At 40.2% G+C, this 12,092-nt stretch overlaps 1 long non-coding RNA gene across 1 annotated transcript; it reads left to right on the top strand.

Moving 5' to 3' along the window:
• Positions 1 to 4,547: 4,547 nt before the first annotated feature.
• LOC138924018 (uncharacterized) lies at positions 4,548 to 11,797 on the top strand. The gene is made up of 3 exons (XR_011438476.1): positions 4,548 to 4,878; positions 9,868 to 9,965; positions 10,162 to 11,797. It is a non-coding gene; the product is annotated as an uncharacterized lncRNA (long non-coding RNA).
• The last annotated feature ends 295 nt before the right edge of the window (positions 11,798 to 12,092 follow it).

Raw genomic sequence — 12,092 nt, forward strand, 5'->3', positions numbered from 1 at the left:
GACTGAACTGATTACAACTCTTTCAATCTGTCCTAATCTTTCATATCTCTTTATCTCTGCATATGATTTTGCAGCTGCCTGCAAATATTCTCTATTTTATGAGTCTGACAGCAAATTTCCACTTTTTCTTCAAAACTCATCTTAAGAAAAGTAAGTCCTTTGAAAATATCGAAGAGGAGGTGAGGTGAGGACACGATCAGCTATATAGTTTGGTGTACAGCTCTGCGTCAAAGTGTTGGTTGAAACTATCAGAGTGGGAAAATTCTCAGGACAGCATGAAATGAGAGACAAGCCGTGGGCCACGTTAGAAGGCAGAGGAAGCATAAAACCAGGAAATAAAGAAGAGCAAAGATGGATACAATCTTCTAGAAACCAAGGGAGGACAGAGTTTTAAGCAGAATGGGATGATGAAAATGGTCAAATGCAACAGAGAAATGGAGTAGGATGGTGACCCCAAAGCATGCATTGACTTTGACATTTAAGAGGCTTTGTGTAATCTTAGAGCAGTTTCAGTGGAAGGTGAGGGCAAAATCTGACCAGTCGGTTGGGTGAAGAAGAGATGGAGGTGACAACTGTAGATTACACTTTCCTTTCAAAAGCTGGTTAGAAAAAGATGGAAAGAGTGTCGTTGTGTGATGACTTGAGGAGTGGATGGGATAAAGGATTTTCTTGTTTGAAGTGGGAATATTAGTAAGCAGAGAGGAAGCTGTGGGGAGGAGGGAGACAGGGAAAGATCTCAGACTTGAACAGAGAAAGATCCCAGAGACTGAAAGGAATGGGATCAAGGGTCTAGATGGATGGGGGTAGGTCTCATATGGAGAAAGGACACCTCAGCCTCTAAGAATGTAGGAAAAGAGAAAAAGCCAGCTGTGATTGTCAATCTCCAAAGAACTGTACAAGGCGTTGTTAAAATGTGCCAAATGATCAAAAGAAATGAGGATGCCTGAGAGGATTTCTGCATACTTCACGATAATACTTCTGGCCAATTTTGGAAAAGGAAAGCGAGGATTTAGTGATATATGTGAATATGGAAAATGACAACTCCAAGTGACTTCTTGGGAAGGAAATGGGAAAAAGTAGTGTTAGTTTCAAAATAATGCCACAAAGAAGGTGATGGAAGGAGGGGAGAATAATACGTGTGACTAAGGTAAACTGAGGAAAGCATGGTCTTTGGAGCCATATAGAACTGGGGAAGTGTTGGCTCTATCATATACTAGCTTTGATCTTAAGCAAGTTTCTTAATCTTCTTGAGCCTGAGTTTTTTTTCTTCCAAAAATAAGGTTGATAATGCTTGCTTCACAGGACTTGAATGAAAATCAGAGATAATATATTTTAAAAGGTGCAAAACACTTACTACTTTTTCTCACCTTCCTTTCCCTGATTTCCAGGAAATATCACCTAGAGATATTTATTGACTGTATTTAAGAGGTTTCATTAAGGTGTTGATGGAGAAGTTTTTAAAAAGAATATGCCATGTATAAATAGATTAAGATGGTTTACTTTAAAAAAAAGTTAAAAAATGAATAGGGTGAGGCAAGAAGAGGGTGAAAAGCAGAACTTATAGCTTGTGACTATAAAGGATAGTCTTAGAAACATTATTTTCAAAGATGGTATTGCTAGAGAATTCTTCTAAAGGAAGTAATATTGTTCATAGGCAATATTGTAGAGAGAATAGAAGAGAGGGAAATCACTTTTCTGGTATGAGTCAGTATTTGGTTTTATATCATTTCATCACAGTAAAGTAGAACCAAAGATTGATTCGCCTCAGTCTAATCAAAGAAGCATGCATTTAGGAGCCAGACAGCTGTGGGTTTTAACATTGACTCTGTCCCAAACTAGCTGAGTAATCTTGGACAAGTGATTGACAAATTCCTTGAGTCTCAATGTATTAGTTTCCTAGGCCTGCCATAACAAAAACCGGGTGGCTTAGAACAGAAATTTATTATTTTATAATTCTGGAGGTGAGAAGTCCAAAGGGAAGGTGTCAGCAGGACCCTGCTCTCTCGAAGACTCTCGGGAGGATCTGTTCCATGCCTTCTCTTAACTTCTGGGAGCCCCAGCTGTTCCTCGGCTTGCTGATGCATCACTCCAGTCCTCAGTCTTGATATGGCACGCCCCCTGTGTCTCTGCGTCTTTCCATAGCTGTCTTCTTATAAGGACACCAGTCCTATTGGAATAGGAACCAACCCTACTCCAGTATGACCTCATCTTAACTTAAATAATTACAGCTATAATAACTCTATTTCCAAATAGAAGGTCCCATTCTGAGGTACTGAGGGTTAAGACTTGAACACATTATTTTGGGGGGAACATAATTCAACCCATAACACTCAGTATCTTCATTCCTGAGGTGAGAATAAAAGTACCTTCCTTGCCAGGTTGTTTTGTGAATCCTACATGAGTTATGAAAAAATACCTAGCACAATATCTGACACATAGTAAGTAAGAAAACTGAAGAGGAATAGAAGCCAGTTATCAGAATGATACTTTGGTGTTACTATCCGATTCCCTGTTATTGCCAAGAACTCTTGGTGGAGAGGTCTTCCCAGGCTCTGTGACTCTTTAATATTGCGTTCATGGGTGACCTTGACGCAACATTTACGAGGCACCTACTGTATATTTGGCATTACACCAGCACAGAGGTATTGATGAGGAGGGGAGCTGAGGCCACCTCTGTGGTTTTCTGAGGTGGTTTGCACTGCAAAACAAACTCCTCATCCCAGTCAGCACTCAGATATAGAAATCATGGTGCAGAAATGGAGTTGGAGAACTATAACCCATGCTCAAAATCTGGGCCACTGGCTGCGTTTGTAACTAAAGTTTTATTGAAAGACAGCCATGTCCATTTGTTTATGTATTGCCTATGGTTAGTTTGTGTTACCATCGCAGAGTTGAGCAGTTGTGACAAAGTTAGGCCCACAAAGCCTAAAATATTTACCATCCGGCCCTTTACAGAAATGTTACTTTCTCCAACCCCAGGCTTTGACTTATGCTCTTCTTAGTCCACAAGCTCAACAATCCTCAGAACTTCAAGTTTACACACAGCTTGGGCCCTGGCCTCTCTAACAACTTTAGTTTTTCCAGTTTTGAGACTCAAAACCTTGAGGTCATTCATTCATTTGATCATTCAACATATGATTCAGTGAGTCCTTTATGGCACAATCTAAGCAAAAGAAAACCTGAAAAAAAAAAATGGCGTCCATGTCTTCAAGGAATTTATAATCTGGAAAGGCAATAAAGTCTCTGCACAGATGAGAATCACCAAAGGCAGTAAGATAATGGCTATGAAAATGGTAAAGACATGGAGAAGAAAGAGAGAAAGAACTCTTATGGTCACTATCCACCTAGTTGCTAATGCCAGAAATCAGAGTCACCCTTGAGTCTTTCTCCTTCCTCACTTATCTGCTGCACCATCCAAGTTTTGTTACTTCTATGTCCTAAACATCTTTCAAATCCACCCATCTTCTTCATCCCCACTGCTACCCCGCTAGCTCACATTACTGGATCACCGCCAATCTACTAACTGATTTTCCTTTCTCTAGTCTTGCCTTCTTCCAACGCATTGTCCACACTGTCATCAGAGCAATCTTTGTAAAGTTTAGATCTAATCAGGCCACTTAGCTGCTTTAAAGCCTTTGAGAACTTTTCATTAGGATAAAGTGTGGGCCCCTCAACCTGTCTTACAGAATCCTCTAGAATCTGACTTCTGGTTCCCTGTCCAGCTTCATTTCTTGCTGGACTACTCTCTGATCCAGCCACATTGGTCTTCTCTGAGTGTCTGGAACTTACTGTGATCTCTCACCAGAAGACTTCCCAAATGCTGTTTCTTTTACTGAAACTCTGTCTCCTCTCCTTTGCACCCCGGCTTCTTTTGCCTAGCTAACTCCCTTATTCTTCAGGTCTCAGGTTAAATGACAGTTCCTCGAAGAAACCTTCCCAGACCTACTAGTCTAGTTGGATTAGTATTTGCTATTTACTCCCACAGCCTTCTGCACTTTCCTTAGATAACACCCACTCTCTTGTTTACTTATCCTGTTTTGCGGGACTGAAGTTGGGAAGAGCAGGAACCACTACGCCTTTTTTACCCTTGCGCTTCCCCCACCCCTCACCTCCACCTCTCCAACCCCCACTCCCCACACCCCACCCCGACTCCCGCGCCCTTCCCTTGCTTGGCCCACAGCCCTGGGCACCGACAGGTGCTCAGTAAATGCTGGATAGATGGTTGGGCAAGTTATTCTTCTGGAGTCCACTTTCCTCTCTGATACGGACTGGGGGCGGAGCCTCGTCTGCAGGGGGTGTGTCTCATTGCTAGGGCGGGGCAAGCGAGCAGGAGGAAAATTCGAAGCCTGGTTGGCTGCGACGCTTATCTGTCAGGACCGGGGGCGGGGCTGGGGGCAGGTTTCTTTGCTCCACGAGGGTGGGCGGGGCAGAAGTGGCCGAGGTTGCCGGCTGGGATACAATACGCGGTGAGCCGCGCGGGGCGGGGCGGGGCCCATGCGTTGTGGTGAAGGAGGCGGTGCTGGTGGAGGGCGAGCAGGGCGGCACCTGGAGCGCAGAGCGCGTGGCGTCTCCGGTGGATGGATCGGGCGCCGCCTTTGTCGCCCGAGCACGCGGGCAGGGCCTGGCGCAGCGCAGCCCCTCCGAGCGACTCCGGGCCAGAAAGTGGGAGCTTGGGGCGGGGCGGTTGGGCCAGATCATAAGGAGACCAGGGCTGCGGCTACCTCGTGGTGGGTTACTTTCGTGAAGTTCCCTAACCGAGCTGGGGATAAGCTGTCCATTGGGCAGCAGAATCCGTGGAGTCAATGCAGGGACGGACGTGAGGAAAGATAATTCTACAGAAGCAGCGAGAGTAAAGCCTTTTAGAAGCCAGGACTCTAGGTTTGTGCTTTTTTCCTCCTCTTTTCCCTCATCCCACCCTGGCTGCAGGCCACATCAGCTTGTCCTTAATTTATTCAGGTGACAGAAGCCCCCTAAACAACTAAGAAACAGTCCCTTGACGCCGCAGAATGATACACCACAGCTTGGATGTTAATACTCCCAGTTAGAGATGTGCAGTAGCTTGTAATTTCCTCAGAAATAGTTAGAAGTAGTTTTTCCCTTTGCGGAGGCATGAATACTATTATTACTAAATGCGTAGTAAAGAGTAAAAGTTGTACAAGAGGAAGAAATGGGTGAGTATCTAACGATTTACTCAGTATTTTACTTTCTTTGAAACAACTGATGATGCCTGCCTCTTCTTGCCTTGACTTATTACTTAGTCAGGTTGCTGTTTAAAATGCTTTTAAATTTTCAAAATTTATCTGTAAGGAGAGGTCTCCACATCCTGAGTTGGAAATTGGGGAAAGCAGAAGGAATAGAGTGTGCCTTTGAAAAAAGTACACCTAACTAAGATACTAAACAGTATGTAGGTGGATAGAAATTCAGCAGCTTTCTTCATAGGATTTGAAACGTCACCTAATGAAAAGGCCATCCACCATGTCATCTTTGTCCGCCTCTTTAGTCATCTCTGATTATTCATTCTAGTTCTAGCCAGGCCAAACTACTCAGTTTCTCCAGACTCATTTTGCTTTCCTATAACTCTGTGCCTTTGTACATACTGCTGCTTCTCCACTTTCCCAATACCTATTTTTCCTTCAAAATTCAGGAAATATATCACTTCCCCCAGAAATTTCCAATATGTCTTTTCTCCAAGTACAGACATTGCCTCTGTACTACCACAGTGCTCTGTGATGCTCATCTCTGATGATGCTTTTCACACTGTGATAGAGTTTTCTGTTTGCTTGTTTCTGTGCCAAATTGTTAGAGTAGTGTCTTTCTCTCAATATTCCTATGCCTTGCACAGTACCAGTGGGTATTCTGTAAATGTTGGCTGGGTGGATGTACTGGTGGGTAAGGGGATAGCTAGAAAGATGGACATATAGGTGGGAGGGGAGGGATGGACAAATGAATAGATTGATGTTTGGACTAAAGATTCGACAGATGAGTAGATGGAAATAAAATTTGTTTGGGGAGTGAGTCTTGATGGACACTCTGGTTGGGCAGCACTGAGAAGATCTTGATAGGAGTTCAAGGAGGTTGATGGAAAGGGATGGGGGATAGTTGAGGATGGTTCATTGAAACTATTCCTTCTATTGGAAAAATATGGATAAAACATGTACTGACGTTAATAAATGCCATTTTGTAAGGAGAAGATAACACTCGTTTGATATTTTTAGTGTTTAAAATGTGAAATGTTAACATTTCCCCTCTCCTATTAGCCTCTATTTCTTTCAATCTCTAGTATAAATATTATTTGAAAGTCAATTGTAACATACAGTATGGAAATTCTCATGACTGTGATTATTTTTGAAAGTTGTCTAAAGTTTTTTTGTGTGTTGTTGTTGCTGACTAAGCCAATTGAATTCTGTGCTTCTGGTCTCTGAAAACAATCATTTTAACACCAACAAACTTTTTTCTGTAATAATGTCTTACATGTGTAGAACTTTATAAAACTTGGAGATATTGTGTGTACACAGTCTCATTTGATTTTCATACTAATTCTGCAATGTTACTTGAAATTCTTCTCATTTTATAAATGAAGAAACTGAGACTCAAAGAAATTGAGAAGTTAGCATTTTCGTAGTCACCACAGGCCGGTGTAGTAGATGGGATTATTGTTCCCAATTCTTCACTCCTTTCCTCTCTCCAGCTGCGAAGTGACTTTGCAATGTCTCCCAGTAGAGTAAGTGGAATATTCAAATCTGACCTTTTGGCTTTGGTCTTGGCCATGTATTTGCTGGCCAATGGACTGTTAGCGGTCATGTCGTGAATGGAGGCCTGAAGTCTGCATGGGTTAGCCTGGCCTCTTGTGCTTCTCTTGCCGTGAGAAAAACATGCCCTGGATCACTATTAATCCCAGAATGAAACATGTGGAGTAGACCAAACCTAACCTACAGCGTAGATCCAATCCTAACTGAACCTAGTGGAGCCCAGCTTAGCCCAGCCGAACACATCCAAGGTCAGCTAAACCCAGCGAAGCTGCAGATTTATGAGCAAGAAAAATACTTAAAGCTGAACATACACTTACCACAGGATCCAGCAATGTCCTCATAGGTATTTACCTAAATGAATTGAAAATGTATGTCTACACAAATGTTTATAGCAGCCTTATTCATAATTGTCAAAAATTAGATGCAACTAAGATGTTCTTCAGTAGGTGATAGAGTAACGAATTCTGTTACATCCATACAATGGAATATTATTCAGCAATAAAAAGAAATAAACTGTCAAGCCATGAAAAGATATGGAGGAACCTTAAATGCATATTGCAAAGTGGAAAAAGCCAACCTGAAAAGGCTACATGCATACTGTATGATTCCAACTATATGACATCCTGGAAAAGGCACGACTACAGAAACAGGAAAAGATCAGTGTTTGCCAGAGATTCAGGCAGAGGGGTGAGGGAGCAAGGGATTTTCAGGACAGTGAAACTATTCTGTATGATACTGTAGCGATGGATACATAGCATTATGCATTTGTGAAAACCCATAAAACTGTACAATATAAAGAATGATCCCTAATGTAAACTATGGACTTCATAATAATGTATCAGTATTGGTTCACCACTTATAACAAATGTACCACACCAGTGCAAGGTGACACTGAAAGGGTTGTACTCCCCATAGCCCACTCCAGGCCTTACTGTGTTAACCCTAGAACTTCCCTCATTTACATTCTTTTCCTGGATCCTATTGAATAATTTGTGATTCCTCTATAAATTTGGAAAGATACAACACAGAAAAACTCATTCTTCAACAAACATTTGTTGAATACCTATTTCCTTAATTATGTAGGTAGTGGCACGTAGTAGTTTAATATATTTTTGCTAAAATTTGAAAGTTATATTACTTTGTAATAGATTGTGTTTTTATTCAAAATATTCGTTGCCTCTTCCGTAGGTTCCCTGCCTATGGAAGGATGACATATCTCTGCTTGTAGCAGCCGTGGTCATGTGACTTGCCTTGATCACTGAAATACTACTGAAAATGGCAGTCCCACTTCTGAACAGAAGCTTTAAGAGCCATTTCTGTGGTCAGTCAGTCACCACTAGCTTTTTCCCTTCTGACGTGAAACGTTTATTTTAGGTAGGGGCTGCTGTTTCGTCCTTGGTTCTGCAATGAAGAAGACAAGGAGCTGAGTCAAACCTGACTCCACTGGAGACGTGAGAAGTAGACCTTTGTTGTTGTGACCCTCTAAAATTACGAGATCATTATTGCCACGTAGCCCAGACTGATGGAAAAATCCCTAGTTATATTTTCTTCGTGTTTCTTAGATCAAATAACATATAAAGTTACGTTTCTAACTTTAATATTATGGATGACAATTTACAACTTAGAGATAATCAAAATAAGGCCTAGGAATAAATGTCACTTGTGTATTAAATAGCAAAGAAGTATCCAAAATTCTAGTTGGCAACTTAGAGTACTGTGTATGTGGTACTCTGATAAAATAAGTACTATTTGACTTAAACTGATGTGTACCATATATTTTAACATTTTACAATACTTGTTTTATTCACATATCTAACCATGTACCCATCCAAAAATTCATCCTATCTTTTAAGTATTTTAAAGTAAGTTGCAGTCAGCAGTACACTTCACCCCTAAACACTTCAGCATATACATCGTTAACTAGAGCTCAATATTTGCTTATGATTTTTTCTCTTGAGATAAAATTTATATGTAATGTACAAATCTTAAGTATTCCATTCAATAAGTTTTGCCAAATATCCTCCTATGCAACCCAAATCTCTATCGAGATACAGAGCAAGACCATCACCCCACAAAGTTTCCCTGCTTATTTTCAGCCCGTAGATTTGGGGTGTGTGCTTCTGAATGTCACATGTATTTTTGTTTGGAAGGATATGGGCTTTATATATTTAAGGAGAGATTTAAATATATTCCAAAAACCACACTAATATGTCACATTTAGATACTTCTCTAGGCCTTAGGAATGATGTACTTTAATAGGAATCTGCTTCTCAAAAATAAAACCTTTAGCATCTGGTAATGTATAGATTTTTTTCTGGGCCTTTATTTTTCTTTCCCTGCCTTTGCTTTTTGAACAATAATTTTGTTTCTGTAATGACCATCATCAGAAGGAATGTGTCTACCACATCAAGCAGTATAATCATCGTTGCCACATAATTGAAACTTTGGCAATCTCACATTCTACAAAAGGCATTGGTGGTGCTGGGATGTATTTTTCTGATGCTAATTGCAACACAATTATGTGGGCTTAGACTGGCTGGGGCTGAGGCTGGTTAGTAAAAGTAGGATCGTGCAAATAAAAGGGAAGGTTTATTCTATGTATGTTTTGTGGCTATACATATGTGACAGACTGGAGGAATGAGCAGAAACAACACCAGCAGATATGCTGAGCCAGCATAGAAAAGGCAAGGGCAGGTACAGGGATAAATAGGGTCTTGTTTTTAGCCACCTGGAATGCTCGCATTCCCTACTTCCATCCCTTAGGTGGCCTTTAGCTGCCAAAGAGAATATGTACCCATACCACAAAAAATGAATATTTTAGAATAGCAATCTCCTTATATCTTTATTGTACAGCATGGATGTAAAGTGTTTGTACCTAAAATCTGGAGAGTCGATGGATTAATTCATATTGTATGCATACGGGGAGAGGTTGCTCTTACTGGAAATTGGAACAGTGAAAGATGGCTTGTATTTATTCAATTCACCCTGAAGTACCATTTTAGTTATCTTTCTCAAGACATTTGTCTTTCAGGATTTGGGCACCAAAATTTAAAAGGCTGAAATCAGATTTTACAGAAATTACAAATTAATGGAAACTAACATGCATCCTTTTTTCCAGGGAGTCTTCAATGGAACCAAGTTTGGGAAGAATAGAATTGCTGGACAATGTATAAATCCTGCTTTCCATAGAGCGAAGGAATTCATGGCTGAATTGAGGTATCTCACCGCATTTTAGTCTTAATAATGTTTTCATAATGATCTTTCTTGCCTATGATTTAAAAGGCCAGAAATAGAAGAATAAGGAAAGAGACAACAGACAACATGAAAAATCTATAAAATCATCTGAGACCTTTCTTTCTGTATGTGCTCTGAAGGTTCCTTTCATCCTAACTCACTGTTTTCTCCTCTCCAGGTGCCTTCCTGGCTTTCTTTTGGGACATTCCTTGGACTCCCTGCGTGTGACACTTAGCTCAGACGCAAATTACTAGAGAGGTTATGACAAGCTTGGAGTCAGGGCCAAAAATCCCTTTAAAGAAGTTCTATAATTAAATCATTCTCCTGAGCCCCTACTTATCTCCAACCCCATCACTGAGAATTAGCTGTATCCTGGCATTTATTGAAATATAGAAATGTGTTAATTAGAAGTAGACTCAGTGGAGACACGACTGCTCTCTAGATATCTGAAGAGCTGTCATTTCTAAGATGAACTTCTTCTTATATCTCCCTAAGGCAAAGTTAAGAATTACGAGTATACTTAACTGAAGGCCAACTGGGGGTTCACTCTAAGGAAAGTATTTCTAATAACTAGAGCAGGCAGGCGGTAGAATGGAAGAAATATGTGAGAGTTATATCACTCAAATCACTTGAAGTGTCTCGGAAGAGGTTAGGTGACTGTCTGTATGAGGTTCCTGCATTAAGTTGATGATTAAAGAAGATGACTTCCAAGATTCTTTTCTTCTGTTTCTAAGAATCTGTAAACTAAAAAAGAATTCAGTGACCCTTTTTCAAAATTTTGACTTGGAGATACTTAAACCTAAGTATTTTAATCAGACTTTCATTGATCCAGCCAATTGTCTACATATCTATCTTATCTGACTGGGTGTCAGAATCAAGGGTTTATAACTGATAGGTATATTTCTTGCTGTCGGCAAACTTGCTTCAGGTTTCTGAGATTCAGTACAGATGGAATCACATCAAATTGTCTTGTCTCATTCATCGGTTGATTGCGTATCAAATGCATATCCCAGGCGCTGGTCTGATCATGTGAGACGAGAGCCTCAAAACTCACAGTATCAGAGCAGGGTACTTTTGGACATTAGAGAGACCAGCATATTGTGAACAAGGAGAGCTGTGCATGTGATTGCAAAATTCTACAGGTGTTCTTAAAGAAGTTCACTCTTGGGCCATACTCATATTCTGTAATTTATTTAGCTTCATATTTTCTCTCTAGCAAGGCACTATAAAGAGTTTGTAGGAGGACATTGTTACCCTTGCTGACATTGTCTTAGGACAGCTAAGGCTATACATTATCACACCCCTCTCTTTCTGATAGTAGGTGACCTCAAAAATAGCATGATCTGAGATCTATGCTAAGAAAATTAATCTTCTATATTATTTGACTTCCAGAAAAGTTTAATGTATCTGCACTATATTTGTAATTCATGCTGGTTTGAAGTTGAATTTGTGATTATTCCACTGACTCTATATTAAAATAATTCTCTGGTGGAGAAAGTCAAATACCATATGATCTCACTCATAAGTAGAAGATAAAAACAACGACAAACAAACACATAGCAACGGAGAATGGATTGGTGGTTACCATGGGGGAAGCTGGGGGGAGGGCAAAAGGGGTGATTAGGCTCACATGTGAGGGGGTGGACTGTAATTAGCTTTTGGGTGGTGAACATGATGTAATCTACACAGAATTCAGAATATATTATGATGTACATCCGAAAGCTGTATACTGTTATAATCCAATGTTACTGCAATTAAAAAAATAAATAATTGGCTCCCCAAAATAAAATAAAATAATTCTCTGGTTATATTTATTATGCTTGTGAGATTTGGTGATTTATTATTAAACCTCTTAGAGTTAATTATGCTTATCACACCAATCTTCTCTGAAGGAAAGTTGGGAATTGTCTTTCTCATCCTTAATTAGGAAATCATAAAATGCAATTCTGAGGACGTGGGAATTGTTTTCCTTTGCTCGATAAGACTAACCCACTGAGTTTATTAAACAAAAAGCTCTCTTGAAACCAGATAAAAATTTTTAACTTTACTGTTAAAAATAAAAGGATATTCTATTAAATAGCAGATCAGCTTTTCTCCTTAACTTCTGGT

This window comes from Equus caballus, chromosome 5 (genome assembly GCF_041296265.1).
Source record: "Equus caballus isolate H_3958 breed thoroughbred chromosome 5, TB-T2T, whole genome shotgun sequence".
Classification (NCBI taxonomy): domain Eukaryota; kingdom Metazoa; phylum Chordata; class Mammalia; order Perissodactyla; family Equidae; genus Equus; species Equus caballus.